Source organism: Heteronotia binoei, chromosome 4 (genome assembly GCF_032191835.1).
Source record: "Heteronotia binoei isolate CCM8104 ecotype False Entrance Well chromosome 4, APGP_CSIRO_Hbin_v1, whole genome shotgun sequence".
NCBI lineage: Eukaryota > Metazoa > Chordata > Lepidosauria > Squamata > Gekkonidae > Heteronotia > Heteronotia binoei.
Window position 1 is genome coordinate 40,593,043 of NC_083226.1, and position 16,472 is coordinate 40,609,514.

The window sequence follows — 16,472 nt, forward strand, 5'->3', positions numbered from 1 at the left end:
CAGGTAGTGTTGAATACAGTTCCTCAATGGAACAGGCTTCCTCGGGAGGTGGCGAGCTCTTCTTCCTTGGAGGTTTTTAAACAGATGGCCATCTGACAGCAATGCTGATCCTGTGAGTTTAGGGGAAGTATTTGTGAAATTCTTGCATTGTGCAGAGGGTTGGATTAGAGGACCCTGGGGGTCCCTTCCAACTTTATGATTCTAGGGCATACTTTCACAATGAACCTTGAAACATTTTTGCTTTCTCAAAAATGACTTTGAACCTCTAATGGCAGCTGCTTCTGTCCCATATGTTTTAGCATAATTTCAGTTTCACTGTTTTAATTGTGTTATGTTTTATAGCAACTTTGAAGAAATATTTGGAAAATACTTATAATTAAAAAAATGAAATAAATAAACAAGCCTCAGAATCCTTTGCAATGTATCAATTTATAGGGAGTCTTACTCCCTAAGTCCTTGGCAGACTTCATGAGATAAGCATACCTTGATTGTTTCCTGTGCTTTAGGGAGCCATCAATGTCTTTGTAAAAACAGTATCTATTAAAGCAGTCCTTATTCTCATCTCAAAACTATCTGTATGCATAGCAACCAAAGGAGTCACAGTAAGAAAAGAGGCAAAGACTAGCCTGGAACTGAAGGGTCAAAAATGGATGTGGGCAGGGCCTTTTTTGTAGAAAAAGCCCCGCAGGAACTCATTTTCATATTAGGCCACACCCCCTGACATCACCATTGTTTAGCATAGGGCTTTTTTGCAGCAAAAGTCCAGCAGAAGCTCATTTGCATATTAGGCCACACCCCTTGATGCCAAGCCAGCCAGAACTGCATTCCTGCTCAAAAAAAGCCCTGGATGTGGGTATAAAAATGTGAACAGTCAGCATGGCTACTATATACACCTTTTCAAGATTTGCAGACATCTCTCTTAACATAATAATAATAATAATAATAATAATAATAATAATAATAATAATAATAACCTTCTCTCAACCAGGGCCGGCTCTAGATTATCTGCACCCTAGGCAAGGCTAACTTCTGGCACCGAGTCACATGGGGGGGGATGCCCAATTCGGTGCCTCCAAAAGGCCGGTGCCCTAGGCAATCACTTAGTTTGCCTAGTGGCAGTGCCAGCCTTGCTCTCAACCCCCTTCCTTAACTCAGCATTTAGCTCAATGAAGAATTCTGGGGAATTCAAAAGCTTGCATGATAAGTTGCAGCATTTTGGTTGATCCTAATAAAAAGGATTCTACAGCTTCTATTTTAAACAATGTTCTGTGGCAAAATGGGTTCTCTATCTTTTTTGCATTCTCTTTTTTAAATTAAACTTTTAAAAACAATATACAAGTGCAGTCAAATATTCACCAAATGGGTTTCCTATCTGATGTTTATATATCATTGTGTGCAATCAGCTTCCAAAGAATGGAAAGGGGAGGGGGAGAGAGAGAGAGGTCTGTATTCCTCTAGAAGGGGCTTAGGGTTATCCCAAGATCACAACTGATATCCGGACTACAGTTGTCCTGAAGAAAATGGCAGCATCAGAAGATGGATTCTATGGTATCACTTCTTTGCTGAGTTCCCTTCCCTCCCCAAATCCTGACTTTCCCACACTCAGCCCCATACCTCCAGGAATCTTCCAACACGGAGTTGGCAGCCCTAGAAGGATCTGAATATACAAGGAACAATGGACAGACAAAATGAAATCTTGAAGCTTCCAGACTGATAGCAGGAAGGGTCCTCCCCTTTGAAAGGAGTAGGAACTGTGACAGATCACAGGACAAGGTGTTGACTGTACTGATTTTTTGCATGACTTCCAACCATCAATCATGTGAAAATGAGCTAGTGTGAACATTCAAAGATTACTGGATCACTTTGTTGGCCTTTTGGTTTTATTTTGTTTCAGGGCTTGTCGCCACATCCTATTTTCTTCTAAAAGAGTTGACACATTTCCCACCCCCCTTTGCTCTTCATCACTGCAGCAGGATACTTGCCTTTTTGTGCTGAGATTAGCACTCAGTGTTATCACTGTTTTTAAAGCTGACAAAGCACCATGCTGTCAAATAGCGCATCATGCTTATGACTCTATTCCCAGTTTAACAAGCACTTTGACAACCTTGCTGGGAAGTTAAAGGAATCAACAATAAATTGCTGAGGGGAAAAACAAACAAACAAAACCCTCTAGAGATGTAAAATTTTTGGAAACGTTGAAAGCTCGGGGGGGGGGGGGACAGTTTTTTTTAAAACAAATGCGGGAGGGGGGAATTGAAATAGGCAATACTTACATTCTTATCAAGTTGCTGTAATGGCCAATGGCTGTACGCAATAAATTTTACCAGTATTACTGCATTCTTATTAAACCTAAGCATATTTTACATATCTCACAACTTAAGATGTATCCTTTATAACTTCGCATATAAAATCACACTATTTGGCATATTTATAGAATTTAAAATAATTGTTTTGAGTTTTCTGTAAAAAATGAACTGTAAATATACTGTAATGGTTATACAGGCACCCCCTATCAGTTGGTATTATAACAAATCTGAGTATCTGGGTTAAGTTCTCTATTGTTTCTAGTTATTCTTCTGTATTCTGGGGGATGTTGACTGTTCAAAGATCTGTGCTGGAGGCTGTGCAGCTAGCTACTTTGTATTTATTATAATTGGTTTCCTTGAACAAATGGGTTACAGCCCCCAGTACCTAGAGAGTGTTACAAGTTGCTGTTTCCTATGATTCCTTAGCACATGTATCTACATTTTTACCATACAAGAACTACAAACAAAAACTGAGGACAGAAAATAAATTCTATAGTTTAAAAAGAGTATAATTAGGACTACCAGCACACTCGGATCCCAAGTTAAACTCTGTAACATTGAACACACGAAACCAGGGGTGTCGAACTCATTTGTTATGAGGGCCGAATCTGACATGAATGAGACCTGGTCAGATCGAGCCATGTTGGGTTGGGCCGGATGATGTGTGTATCTATTTATGATTAGGTAGCAGACATATAATAGGCACAGACAAACACAATTTTTTTTTTAAAAAAAAAACCCTTAAAACATCTTTAAAACATTAGCACTGATTGGTCTGAAAGGTGCTTTCATTGTATTTCTCCCACAGGATCCAGGGAACTGGACAAAGGAAGCTCTCTCTCTTTCCTTCCTTCCCCAGGGAACCAGAACGGGAAGGAGCCTCAGCCAATAGAAGGAAGAGGCTTGGCTCAGTAGCTCTGCTATACGACTGAGAAAGCCTAGCAAAGCAAGCTATCCCTCCCCCCCTTCCTCCCCAAGGGAGGAGCCTCAGTCAATGGAGAAAACAGAGGTTTTGCTCTGTAGCAATTAAGCAAGCCTGGCAAAGCAAGCCGTTATGCAGAAGGAAGCAAGAGAGAAGGAGAAGGAAACAGATAACAGCTAGTTGCTCAGGGGCCTGATAGGAGCCCTCCACGCTGCATGTTTGACACCTCTGCACTAAAATCTGTAATAAGAGCCCTGTAAACTCTTGGAGGATTGGCTACATCAGGGGTGTGTGGTCTAATATGCAAGGAGTTCTTGCTACAAAAGAAGTCCTGGTGCTGTTGCATCACTTCTGGGGAAAACCTGGAAATGGTGTAGGGTAACTCTAGGAATCACTGGAAAGCATTCTGGCAATTCCTAGAATGACCCTACATTTCTTCTGGGTTTTCTCTGAAAGTGACATACTTCCAGATGCACATGACATCACAACCTCCCAATTTCCCCGCCCTCAAGCCTCCTGCCAGTTGACTGGCAATGCTACCTAAGTGCGAGGTGATCAGCATGCAACCCTCTTCTGTCTGCCATTAGAAGCTGCTGCAAGTAGGGAAAAAGAGTCTGCCTAAAACCCTAAAATCTCAAATATTCCTACTTTGTTACTATACTGAATACATGGCTGCCAGATTACTTAGTTGCTTGGGTTGCCAGCCTCTAGGCGGGGCCTGGAGATCTCCTGCTTTTACAATGGATCTCCAGATCAGCTCTCCAGGATAAAATGGCTGCTTTGAGGGGTGGACTCTATGGCACTAAACCATGCAGAGGCTCCTCCCCTCACCAAACCCCATCTTCTCCGAGATCCACCCCCCCCCCGCAAAAGTCTCCAGGTATTTTCCAACACAGACCTAGCAACCCCATGAACTGTCCTAGAGTGCTATTATAAATTGAGCAGTGCAATTAGATCTGTAAATAATTAGATCTGTAAATACTGAGGCATGTACAATCTGGTTTTAATTAACAAGGACTTTAGATACTAGGAATTCAATATTGGCATTAAACAACCTGATACTGTGGTAAAATTATGATAATAGATACACACCATGCTGAAATACACTGGATTGATTCCAAAGGACAAGGGTGCATTTCTTCATACATAATAATAAAACAAATTGGATAAGGGATTTATAGTGCAATCCTAAACAGAATTACACCCTTCTAAGGCTGTTAAGGTCAACGGGCTTGGAAGGGGTGTAACTTGCTTTAGGAATGCACTACTAATCTATTGGCAAGGTAAAGAAAACACTGCAAATATGTGCAGCAGGGCCCATAAGATAATCGCTACTGAGAAACCAAACTTCTTCTCAAAGCAGATTGATTTTCAGAGATCGTGGCTTCCTCTCCATCTCTGAAGAATGTTGAAGGCATCAGGTTTTGGGGTTGTTGGGTTTTTGCTCACCATCCCCATCCCCGAAAATTACATAATTGAACTTTTCTTAGCATCATCTCCACCAGATTCCGTTTTAAAAATGGTGTGGGGTGATAACCCAATTCTTTCTAGAAGAATGCCTGAAGATGCTTCCACTGCACGAAAGCAATTTTTGGGTGGTAGCTGAATGCTGAATGACAAGAACAGCTTGCTCAAAACTATTTAATTTCTTTTTAGCTGGCTTTTTCATCATCAGTGCTTGTTATTTCAATCCAGCCCAGAACTAAGGGCCTCTATTGTTTTTCCACATGCACTGCTACTTGCATGGCTGAATTCTTTTGTCTTTGGTAGAAAACATTAATACTAACTCCCTGCATTTGTTCCCTTTGGGAGTAATGGATCCTAAAGTATGTACTTTGTCTACTTTAAATATCTCTTTTAAATACAGAAAGCCAGGGGAAAAAACCCTTGTTTTAACCTGAGAGATAAACGTTCAAGTTTTGTTTTTCAAAATAAATGCTGAAGAAAGAACTTAACAGAAGGAAAATCACTTCAGGTTCATCATTCATTCTATGCTTCACTTCAGGTTCATCAGTTGTTTTACTTCAATATATTCCTTCTTACAGACACATTAACTAATTAAGAGTGAGTACAGTGGCATACTTCACAGAGGAGCTGATGTTCTGCAGGATGAATTCAGCTCTCCGCTTCTCAACACTAGCAACTTCAGATAGGCTCCCCCACCAACACCAGTACTTTGCAAGCATATCCAGTTAAATGCTTGTCATTTAAAAGTATCAGTTTTCTTTTTAAAAAAACATGGAAGAGCATGAGGAGAGAAAAGTGGTTACATTACTGTAACAAGCCAATCAGTGCTGTTGCATAGACGTTCTGTATAAAAAGGATTTTCCTAACATCAGGGGTTTTTACATCTTACCAAAAAAGGTGCATATATACTCTAAGCATATATATGTAGTCAGGGTAAAATGAGACAAAAATGCCTTTGGTCTGTGTAGCTGTGTGGCTCTCTTGAGTTTGAATGAAAGTATAAAAGTGACTCTTAGAATTACTTATTGTGTACATCAGCTGTCTATTGAAAAGTGCTGAAGTAACTCAATTCTAAAAGATGACCAACCTCAATTATAAAAGATTGCTAATTTAGTGGGACTTAGATCAGTAACCCACCTTTACTCAAATACTGGTTAAAGTTTACAGTCTATACACCAGAAGAGTAAAATACTGCTCTTCTTGTTTGTGAACAGAAAGTCATTGATGGAAAGAGTCATGCTGCAAAAGCCAGTTCCTTAGTTTACAGCCTTGTTTTTTCCCTGTTAGTACTGAATCAATATACAAGCGTCATTACTGCAACTCAGGGGTCAGGTAGGGTTGGCAAAATATGAGAACGCAACCACATTTGAAGATGCTGTGGTGCTTTCCCATCACTGAAGCATTACATTGTGAAACTTCTAAGTGTATTTTCAGACTGAGTTACTGAACTGATTTCCATAAACTTATACCTGTTCTATCAAAATAAAAATACTACCTTCCACTTATATCTCCAGTTGCCACTAAAACCAGGAAGCTACAACACTCCTCCCTGAGACTAAGAGAAAACAAATAGTAAAATCTGTTGTTCTTTATGTCAGCATCCATCTAGGGACAGGAAGTAAAGGAAGATTCCTGGGGTTTCAAACTATAGGATACCCAGTCTTTTTTTCCTCTTCTGCAACATACTTTAACTGATGTGTCACTAGATTACTGGATCATCAAAATTAAAGCTATTAGCAGAGGAGGTCTGCCAAAGTTTAAGAAAGCTACAAACAAGCTGCGTTCATGCCATATGCCAGTCATTTCATCAAAAGCTGTTGAAATGTGGCTGCTGGAAATGTAAGCATTTGTGAGCCACACTAAGATGGTCTGAAAATCTTGCACTGAACCAACAACAACAAAATTAAACCAACCATAAAAGCAGAGAATCCAAAATATATGAACAGGCTATGGATACAGGTTAAAATGAAGGTTTTGTGCAAAGAACACCCCTCCCCAACACATACAGAGCAAGGGAGATCAAAGTACTTGGACATACCTATTCTAAGAGGCCATTTTAACAACAGCTGTGTAAACAGAGGTCTGCTCTGTTGGCCATTAAAGCCCTGTTAAAATCCAGCTCTTTTTTTTTTTTTAACCTTCTTGAGGTGCATCAGCTTTAGTGGCCAGAGGTTTTCTGAGGGTCCTCAGTACTAGTTTAATGGGTTCTTAGCAACCTCCTGGCTTTATCATTTGGCTTGGTTCTAAACATTGTGAAACCTCTGGTCACACTGGAGATTTCATGATGTTGCACAGGGAAAGGATTTGGGCTATCATAAACTAAACATAAAATCACACTATAATACACAAAGGGTCACTATTGGATAGCTATCCCACCTCTGCCTTTTTTACTATTACTAAATAGAAGGCAAATTAGGATTTCTATAAAATTCTGTTTTGTTAGGTATCTATATACCTAATTCTGAAGTTGGCTCCAGAATGAAGATTTAAAAATCTGCATAGTGGGGCCAGGGACAGACAGGGGAGGTGTTTCTGCAAACTTGGAGGAATTCCCAGGTTTGCAGAAATATCTGGAAGCATTACAAGAAGCTGGGGTGGGGGTTAAATCTCCCAACAGAGAATATTGAGCAAAATCTCATGAGATCACAGTTGATTGTTCAGTTGCCTAGTGGTAAGGCACTGCTTAAAAGAAAGTACAGAAAAAAGGGAACAGTGCTAATAGGAGGCGTGGGATTTGTCTCCTCTGCAAGTCTTGCTGGTGCCTGCTTAGTCATATAGAGAGCACTAGCAGTGCAATTCTAAACAGAGTTTCTAATGAGTTTCAACTAGAGTAACTCTGCATAAGATCCTACTGTTTGACTTCAATCCTATGCCAATTTACCAGGAAGTTAAATTCTGCTTAACATAGCAGAACTGACTTGTAAGTACGTTTGCATAGGATTAGGCTGCACAGAAGGCACTCAGAAATTAAAGGGTATAATTCATAAGATGATGAAGTCAGTGGTATATGATACAGAAAGGCCACCCACATGGAGACATGTCTTTTTACTGTTTCGAGAAACACCTTGAGGTATACAAACAGGAATTCAATACTGGCAGGGGGTGGATATCATACTAATGATAGTGGCCACTAACCAGCCAAAATGAAGCACTTTTAAGACTCATGCTTTCAATGACTGGATTTGATGCACATGGTCAAATACTAAGTGCAGTCCTCTGTAGTTAGTCCAGTCTGTCCTCTGAAATCAATGGACACTGATTGTAATAACTGCACAAGACTGTACACATTAATCTAGTATTGTGTTGTTCCTATTGACTTGGTTTTAACTGTTGTTTATACTGTTTTTAGAATGTTATGTTGTTTTAGAATGTTTAGAATGTTGTTATCTGCCCTGGGCCCATTTTTGGGAAAAGGTGGAATATAAATTGCCTAAAAAATAATAATAATAATTTTTCACCAATGCAAATTAAATGTAAATCAGCTGATACGGCAATGCATGAATGTCCACTAGTGTAGAAAGTAGAGCCGCCACCCTAGGTAAGTGGGTAGATGTACTCCCTACCATGCACAGGGTGGGCCAATCCAAGCCAATTCAGTAGTGACATAGCCTCAAGCTCTCTCTTCCACAAGTCATAAATTCAACAAGATAATTCTGCCCTGGTAGTATGGAAGCTACTTCTGTACGGTTAGTCCCATGTGGTGGTGGTAGGGTTGCCAGCCTCCAGGTGGGATCTGGAGATCTCCTGCTTTTACAACTGGTCTCCAGCTGGCATAGATCAGCTTCCCTGGAGAAAATAGCTGCTTTGAAGGATGGACTTTATGGCACTGTACCATGCGGAGGCCCCCCTCCCCACCCCCCACCCCCTTCCAGCTCCAAAGTCTCTAGGTATTTTCCAGCACACACCTGGCAACTCATGGTGGTGGTGGAAAGTACAATCAAGTCACAGTCAACAAATGGCAACCCCATACAGTTTTCAAGGCAAGAAAATGAACACAAGTGGTTTGCCATTGCCTGCCTCTGTGTATCAGCCCTGGACTTCCTTGGTGGTCACCCATCCAAGTATTACCAGTGCTGACCCTGCTTAGCTTCTGAGATTTGATGAGATACCAGTTAATATATGAAAAATCAGTTGGAACAGGAATAGCAACCCAGTTATTTCATGCACCACGGTGGCACAAGACAGACTCCTGCATAAGAGGGCTCCTATGGTGCATAGGCAATGTATGAATCTGATTTAATTCATCTAGGATATTCAATAATGCATGCTGGCAGAATTTGACATTAAAATATTAATCCTAAATATATTTACTTAGTAGGCTTTCAGAGGGATTTTGCTCCATAGAAGCTCAAAGCTCAAGTACTCTGCACCAACTGTTTTCCCACAAAGTCTCTCTTCTGCAGCATACTTCAAATATATTTTTTTCTTTTTATAATATGAACTGCTGCCTGACCAAAGTCCTTTTTCATGCCTATGCATGCTTTATAAATCAATTTTCTGTAAGTTCCAGAGTAAAAAGGCATACTATGGAGAAAGAGTTTTATGTTCTCTATTACTTCAGAATTTCAAAAGCAGTCTTGTTAAAAAGAGAAAGGACTCCATCTATGAAATCATTTCCTTCAGTTTAAAATATTTTACTATGAGGAGGGGGGAAAAAACAAAAGAGCATGAAAATAGAGGGGAAGATATTTTCTGTTTTGACTCTGCCCTAAGATTCAGCATTTCGGCAATTGTGGGATGATGCAGTGTGCCAGCTCCCAACTGCTCCAGCCAGAGGTTCAAGTCATCTTAGTCATGTCAAAACAATGAATGCTCTTGTGAAACTCAACTAGATCCCACATCATTCATGCCATCAGAGGGAGATTTCCCTCCCCTCTCTGGAGAAAGGGTAGCTATCCTATTGGAGCAAACCAAGGCTGTAAGGAGACTGCAGACACAATGTTAGCTATTTATTGAGGCAGACAAACAAGATTCTCTTGTTTGGCCTTGTACAAGTGCAAAGTGGATGGATGGAAATACTTTTCTGTTCATTGGAAAGATTCCCCCCCCCCCCACCGCCTACACTAGGAAGGCTAGAACTTCAGAGAGAGAGAGAGAAAGAGGTTGCTTGAATTATGATGTGGGTTTAAATGAACTTACAAGCCTTTTGAAAATGATGGCTCTTTGATTTTAAACACATTGCCTAGAAGTACAGCAATGAGGGGAAGTTATCTCTATACGTATCTCTAATTTTATCTGAGGAATTCTTTAGAGTCACCATATTTTATATTAGTAAATCTAGATCCAGGTGGGTAGCCGTATTGGTCTGAAGCAACATAATAAAAAGTTAGCTTTATTTAAAGTATAACTTTCTTGTTTACACACACACTTCTTCCGATACAATTAAATGGGAGGAAAAGCATTCAAAAGTATAGACAGCCTAACTTTACACTAGTAAATCTAGCAAGTATACTGCAAACATGAATATGTTTCTGGCTGCCACTGGGCCTCTTTCTCTCCCTCAATTGTTGAAGGATGTAAAAGGGCAAGTCTTATACATGGGTGGTCTGTAGTATTTTAATTAATATTCTTGGCTGTATGACATGAAAATTCTGTCATATGTATAGGATGGTTTGATGAAATGCTGGTCACTATTCTGGGGTAGACTTTGGAACAGGTTCATGAAACAGAAATGTTAATAAAAAATTCCCTGCTTAGATTTTTTTTAGCACTCAGAATATCATTGAATATTTGAGCTTTCTGCTAGAGAAGCATTTTACAGTGCAGTCCTGAGATTACTTTCCTGAATAAATTGAGGCTTAATTCTGAGTAGTCGTACTTAGAGGTTGCTTTTTTAATATTTCTAACCCCCCCCCCCAAGCCAATGAACCAGTGATGTCTAGCCAGTGATGTCTAGGCCTCATAAATGCAGGCTTTCAATCCTTCTCATCCTATGTGTTCTCCAAGGTGAAAGAACTAGAGCACCTCAAACTCTGACGTTGAGCTAGCTGTAGGAACTCTTCTTTAAAAAAGAATGCAAATATTTTCTTTCCTCTTCCCCTCTCTCACAGTGAGAGACTTCATTTGTGTCTGTCTAATGCTGATGCAATAATCTGGTGTTAGGCCACTGGAGAAGCCTGTGTCCTCCTTTTCCACATGGCGCTGTATACATGGTTTACTGATGCATAAAGCCAAACGTTTATTTGGAAAAATCTGTGCAACATACGGATAAACATTCAGTAATGTTTTCCACACTCATGTCTGAGAACATATATTAGCTTTTCCAAGATCAGGAAATTCAGTCTTGGCAGAGATAGAGCACTAGCATTGCCATTCATGCTGTACAGAAATAAATGCCTGAGGTAGGGATGTGCAAAAAAAATAAAAAAAATCGGTAGTACACGGATTCGGAAATATACGGGGGAAAAAATTACAGAATCTCGTATATTTCTGAATTCCGTAGTCGGAATAGCCGCATATACTGTAGATGCGCAGCTATTTCCGAATATACGGCCCCATTATACCCTATGGACCATTGAAATTAATGGCAAATAGGGTATATTTGAAGCCGCCTGGAGGGGAGGGGGTTTGAAGGAGAGCCCCCAAATTTGCAGGGGACCTGCAGGGGACTCTCCCCTACAACCCCCCCAAGTACCAAAAAGATTGGGCCAGGGGGTCCAATTCCTGGGGTACCCAAAGCCAAACCTAACTTCACACCAGAGAATCTCTATGGGACCCAAATGCACTATATATACATCTATCTATTCTATGAACCCTGCCACACAAAACACAATCTGCTCAAGGTCTGCTCTGCAGACCTGGCTGCAGCAAACCCAGATGCCAACTCTCCAGCCCTGCCCCAAAGAACACGGGGAGAGCTGGCCAAGCACAACAAGCATGCTGGCTCTGGGTCTCTCACCCAGGTGCCAGCTTCCCTGTCACAGAACACACAATCTACAGATGCCAGCTCTCCAGCCCTGCCCCAAACAACACAGGGAGAGCTGGCCAAGCACAACAAGCCTGCTGGTTCTGGGTCTCTCATCCAGGTGGGAGCTCCCCACCCCCCAAAAACAGAACCAGGAAAAGGGACAACAGGAGAAGGCCAAGAAACTCAACTGTTAAAAAGTGGCCTTTTAAACAATGAAAATTAGGCCAAACAGCCCCCCCCCAAGAACCAGAAGAGAAAAGGAACAACAGCAGCACAACACAGCAGCAACAAATCAAACACAGAATCCTTTTAAAATAGTAAAAAACTTAACTTTTAACAATACAGGAACTTTACCAACCCCTCCCCCCCAAAAATACCCCTTCACCCTAACCCCAAGAAATCCAAGCCACCCAAATCAGGAAAAGTAAAAGGACACTGCACTTTTAAAAGTCCTCTCATAAAAGTAAGATATGGGCAACTTGGCAAAAAAACCCCCACCCCAGGCCCCCTCCCCCAGCAGAACCCCCTAACCCCAAATAAGCTACCCACCACCCAAATCTGGATAAGTAAAGGGATGCTGAGTCTTAAAAAGTCCTTTTACCAACTAAAATAAAAACAAGAACCCCAATACTATCTTACCTTAGACGTCTTCTCTACTCCAGGCAAGTCTGGTAAGGCTGAGAGAGAGCAGCAGCAGCTGAGGCCAAGGGCCAGCACAGCACAATCTCTCTCTCACACCAACACACACCAACACAGCAGCAATGGAGGAGTGCAGCCAGGCAGACTCCTTAAAAAGGTTCTCTGGCCCTACAGAGAGCAGCTTCAAAAAATAGCACTGCTCTGTGATTGGCCAGACAACTGTGCTTACTTGGATACCCAAGTAAGCAAAAGATCAAAAGAACAACAATGTTGCTAATGGCTGGGGGATCAGCTACACAACAGCCCTGCAAAACATGCATTTGCAATGCATTTTGCAAATGCATGCTTTGGATTGGCTGCTGGGGCTCCTCTTCTTCCTCCCCCCCTCCCTGATCCCAGGGAGGTTATGGGAGAGGCGGGAAAAGGCTACCAAAGACGGGAAAGGAGGCAAGCAGCTTCCCTGAGGCTGCAGAAGCCCCTTTCCCGCCTTTTCCATGGATTTCCGTATACTTCCGAATATCTATGCAGAAATATACGGGGAGCCATACTCGGCTCCCGCATAATGGGCCCCAATTGGATTCGGCTGTATGCGATTCCGTATACAGCTGAATCAGGGGTGATTCGGCGGTTGATTCAGTTCAGCCGAACCGAATGCACACCCGTAGCCTGAGGTAGAATGTTGAATTTTCCATTCATTTGCTCTTTTAAAATAAGGTTTGATGGCAGCCCTCTAAATCTGAAGGATAATTGGAGGTTAAGCTTTTATTTGAGAAACCCTATTAAACAACTAGATTTGAAAGAACTGCAATCTGTGGTAGAGTTGCGCTTTGAATGTCAAAATTTGAAAGTTCAGACAGGGTTGTACCCAGTTCATGGGCAGCCCAATCCAGACATATGTGGGAGCCAGCCGCTTGAGCGGATCTATGGCGCCCTTTGACTTCCAAAAGGGAGACGTTATGCCACACTTGGAGGGGGAGGAGTGGCCCGATGAGCGAGAGATAACCCATCACCATGGTGATTCTGCCCAGGAGCACACCACTGGCCCGCTGCTGAGGTGGGGTGGGGAGGCTCGCATGGGACCACAGGATTACACGTGACCACTGCACGTGACCAGACAAGGGGGTGGAAAGTCCGCGCCTGAGAGGTCGTCAATCCCCCCACTCCCTCCCACTGTCAGAGACTCTGCCAATGGCAGGCAGGCGAGCAGAGGCATGCGCGGACAAGCAGTTGCAGGAGTTTGCTGTCCTAGACAGTGGCTGGAATATGTGTCTGGGAGCGGCCAGACCAAGTCCAAAAGACACCCTCTGGAGCCCTCCCTGGTGTTGCCCTGCTGCCGCCCCCAGCTATGTGCAAGGAACACCTCCCCTGGGGGCTGTAGAACTCAGAATGCGAGCCGCTGGGCATGCATCCACTTGAGCGGCCCTCCCCTAAGTGCCTGTGAAGTCGGGTAGGCTGTCAGCCGAGGCAAGCTGATGGGCGGCACCCCCTCTCCTGTCCAGCCACGTGGGGGGCAGTGTGGCAGCTCATAGCCCATCCCCCCCAAGAACCAAGTCTGCCCACCCTCCCAGGCATTCCCTCGGAGAGGCCACTGACTGGGGGGGAGGGGTTGCCCTGGGAATGTGCAGCAGATACCAAGCAGGAGAGACAACAGAGGGCACAGCTCAGACTTTATTTTTCCAGGACAGAGTGCAACAGTCTTCCTGGAGTGCGCTGGGCAGTCTCGCCATGGGTGGGGCTCCATTCCGAGCGGCAGGCAGAAGCAGCTGGGGGGGGGCGGTGGAGCAACACATGCAGAAGCCTCTGTGTTGGAGTCCCACCTGCAAAACAGAGACAGAGATCAAGAGCACCTGCAGGGGCAGTGGCTGGAAGAGCAGGCTGCATTTCAGCCAGGTGCTCTCTTTAAGGGACAGTCTCTGACCCACCTCCCTGCATCAGGGCAGCTGCCACACACACACCCTTTCCTTCCAGGGGTTGGGAATGTGGCAGAGGGCAGACCAAGGGAAAGGAGCAGGCAGCAGCACAGGGGAGTGGGCTCAGCAAACGCCCCCTGCTGGAGCCCACTGCTGGGTTCAAGTGCCAGAGACGCTCGCACACTGAGTGGTCAAGAGCGAGGGGAGGGGGAGGACGGGGGGCAGTGGAACTTACCCAGTCATGGGCAACAGTCCTCACATGCAGAGCCTCTGGGAGCCTGGAACCTGTGGAGACCTGGAAACAAGAGCAGTTAGCCCCAGTCTCTCCCCCTCGCAAGTCAAAGATACTGTCAAAGCAACCGCGTGGTGTAAAACCAGTGACCACCGTGCCTGTCCCTCACTCTAAGTCTGTATGGCTGGGAGCTCGCTGGCATATCTTCCCACCATGCGAACCTGTCCCTAACAACTGAGTTGTGCGAGGCAGGAAGTATTTCTAAGAGGGGGGGTGCGATTGGGTGCCGGGGAGGGGGCTCGCCAGGCTGAGGCGCGAGGGGATTGGTGAGGCAATCACGGCGCTCCCTAAGGGGTTTGTGAGCTTCCACAGTGGCAGAGGCGACCTTTGTTTTTGCTTTCAACGAGTGCCTATGGGACACGCCGCTGTTTTTGCAGGCTTAATGTTGCACCTCTTGGGGGGGCATGTCATGACCCAAACTGCTCAGGAAGCCGCCTAAGCCTAGTCGCACCCTTAACTCCACCCGCTCCTCCATCTGAATGCTGCGCTCCACCTCACTTCTGCCCACACTCTCGCATAGCCCTCAGGCGCCGCTGCCTTCGGGCGGAGCAGCGGTCGGGCAGCCCCCTGCCCACGTAACTCCCCTCCACTGTGAGGGGAGTTATACATCGGTCATACATCGGCGCAAACACATCCTGCACCCACGTAGCAGCTCATCGGTCCCCGAAAGACTTTCCGCTCCCCCCCCAGATTGTGCTGTAAGTCTTCTGCTCTGAGAATTATACAATGAAATTTCTGAAACTAAATAATTATTTTGCAGAACACCAGAGATAAAAAAGTGCAACTCAAATAGAATAAAGGAATAAGCTGGCAAGCCACTAGGTTTTCAAAAAAACCACTAGATTTTCAAAACATCATTTCCTTTTGAAATATATCCTTGATGCTGTTGTAAGTAAAACACCAAATGCTGGTGCCATTTTTATGATCAGCCCTTGGAGTGCTATATGTCCCACTAGGGGAAATAAGGCAACTTCAGTTTGAATCACAGATCTTTGTGGCCACTATTTAGTAATAAAAACAGGATGGGAGGTCCCTTCACAAATCATTCAACTTTGTCAAATCTGACCCCTTATCTAGTGGACTTATATAAAGGACTTGCTCAGTGTACTGTTTTACAGAGGACATTGGCAGGCTGCTGGAAATGGGTATTGGAGACAAAATAGCCCAAATTTTAATGACATTTATAATCACTGGCAAGACATGGCCGCAAACCAGGAAAATGTGGTTTGTTTAATGGCTGAACCACAAACCGAACCAAGAGGTTTGTTCGCAAACTGAACCAGTTTGTGGCCCTGCAAACGCCACTGAAAAAGGCTGCAGTCCCTTCAAACAAGATTTGCAGAAAGCCTGAAGAACAGCTGAGCAATGGGAGCAGTTTGCTGCCATTCAGGCTGTCTTTTGCAGTCTGTTTAAATTTTAAAGAGACTGCACAAGAAAGCCTGAAACAGCTGAAACGTGGGGAGTGCCTCTCCATGACTCACCTGTTTTCCAGTTTTCACTAGGAATAGAAAGCAGAAAAGAAACCAGAATCCCTTTAAACCCCTGCTTTCTGTTCTACCCCCAAACCACCATGAACCGCCACACACCACTTTAAAACTTCATGAAGTTCATGATGATAGACTCGTCATGAACTTCTGTCTGTGAAACATGAATAGGGCAAAATTTGCAATAAATTTTGCTTTGTGGTTGGGTTCGTGCCCATCCCTAATCACTAGGTTGGATCTAGCCAACTTTTTTCACTCAATGACATCTATTTCTCCCTCCTTACTACAGTTGTTCTCCCACATGGCTTTTGTCCATGCAAGTCTTCTGATTGAAGGCATAGTTTTTGGGAGTGGCCAAATGAGCTCTGTCCTCCTTTTTTTGTCAGTGGAAAAGCTGGTTGGATCCAACCCACAGTGTGCAATCTTTCCAAAGCCATTTTATTCTAGCAAGTCTGCATACCACAAGATTTTGGAAACCCCTACCTAGAGTATTTGATATTAGATACCCCAGGAAGGCATACAAAGCACCTACAAACAGACTTAAC

The 16,472-nt window shown here is 43.6% G+C and overlaps 1 protein-coding gene across 2 annotated transcripts in view; it reads right to left on the reverse strand.

Annotated features, from left to right (window-relative positions):
- Positions 1–16,472, reverse strand: part of LPAR1 (lysophosphatidic acid receptor 1) — an 82,309-nt gene that overhangs the window by 26,333 nt on the left and 39,504 nt on the right. The gene's annotated exons all lie outside the window — the stretch shown is intronic.